Genomic DNA, 1942 nt, shown 5'->3' with positions numbered 1-1942 from the left:
GGAAGCAGCTAAGTTCCTCTTTCAGGAACATACAGGGCCCTAACAAACTGAGCCAGAAGCAATTGAATGGAAACCAGTCAGGGTGAGAACTAAGAAGAGGAAAGCCAGAAGGTGTCTTGGCCCAAATTGCTGCTTGAAGGAGATAACCATAATAGGGGGAGCTTGTGATGTCTCTTCTGATTTGTTAATATGGTTAGAAAGGTATCCGTCCCATCGTGATGTACTGATCTCACCTTACACACTTAATTCATGCATTTTAAACAGACTCAGAATGAAACTGAACGCAAGTGCCCGGTATGAAATGAAGAATCAAAACAAAACAAAACAAAACAAAACAAAACAAAAAACCAACCGAACAAAACAATCACCTGAACCCACAATTTAACAAAATAAATTTTCAAAAACTACTGTCAAGGGTCAGGTGGCTTGTTTCATGAATGATAGTAAACACTTAAAGAGTTAATACTAGTGTGTTTAAATTATTCTAAAATTGTAGAGGGATGGAACAATTTGCAATTAATTTTTATTTTGCAATTATATATATTATATGTATTTATATACATGTATGTATATAATACATTATGTATAATATTAAATATATTATACATTATGATATATATGTACATATATATTTGTTAAAGGCAGCAGGTTACATTTAATATACACTGAGTACAAACTATCGGAAGGCTGGCTGACAGAAGCTGAGACACGCTCGGCGGCTTTGTGAGACAGGGATTCAGCTAGCACTGCTGGCAGTGTCTGCCTCTGAAAGTTGCTAGCTCAAGGCTCTGATCACTTCAGTTCCAGTCTGAGGCTAAAACCCAAAGAAGTAGGTGTGTTTGATGTCTGCAGCAGAAGATGCATGCTGCCCTCAAACGGTGACCCAGTTACTCTTGCCCTCCAATTGTGCTTAATTCGGTCCTTCAGAGAGATGTCAGTGTCCTCCTGAAGCACTCTCTCAGGCATACTCAGAAATAAGGCTTTGCAAACTGTCTGGACCATTCTTCCTGACCTCTCAGTTTGTCCTTTAAGTAGCCAACGGAAGCTGAAAGACTGAGCTTGTGCAGTAAGAAAGAGAAACAAAGGAAAGCTTGGAAAGAGAACATATTGGTACGACCTTGTGGAATATATGATGCTTTACACAGAAAGTCCATAGAACCTCCATAGACAATATCATGGACTGAAAAGTGTAATGAAGGGGTCAGGATATATGAAGTAAGTAAATTATGCTTCCATATATTAGTAACCAAATGTAGATATAAAAATGGAATATATTGTTTAAAATGACTCAAAATCTAGGGTGAACATTTAACAAAATACATGTAACTTGTAAATTAAAACTCTAAATACTGAAGAGATATTCAAATATCAAATTCAATACAAAGCAGCACCGTTTTTATCAGGAGAGTCTATTACGTCTTGCCACTTAGGTTAGATACGGTCTGTGACCAGTTGAATTTCAAACCTTACTTTTATATAGCAAGATAAGAGCATTCTGAATTTATGAAAAAAAAAAGAGTCAGAATGCCTAAAATTAATTGACAAAAGGAACCAAGAAATTGATTTGGAAGAATCATTTTGTTCAATTTAAATACTCATTACATGCTTTCAGTGATTCTGATGAGGCCAGAAAGAATGGCTAAGTGGTTAAGAGCGTGTCTAGTCCCAAGTTTGGCTCCCAGCGTCATGGCAGGGAACACACAGCAACCACACAGGGGATTACAGCTCAGAGGATCAGGGCATTAGGAAATCAGATACCTCATTCTGGCCTCCACAAGCACCTGAGCTTATGTCTTACACACAAAACTCTCTGTCTCTGTCTCTGTCTCTGTCTCTGTCTCTGTCTCTGTCTCTCTCCCCTCTCTCTCTCCTCTCTCTCTTCTTCCTTCTCTCTCTCTCCTTTACACACACACACACACACACACACACACACACACACACA

Source organism: Mus pahari, chromosome 4 (assembly GCF_900095145.1).
Source record: "Mus pahari chromosome 4, PAHARI_EIJ_v1.1, whole genome shotgun sequence".
In the NCBI taxonomy this organism is placed as follows: domain Eukaryota; kingdom Metazoa; phylum Chordata; class Mammalia; order Rodentia; family Muridae; genus Mus; species Mus pahari.
This window is presented reverse-complemented; position numbering follows the sequence as displayed.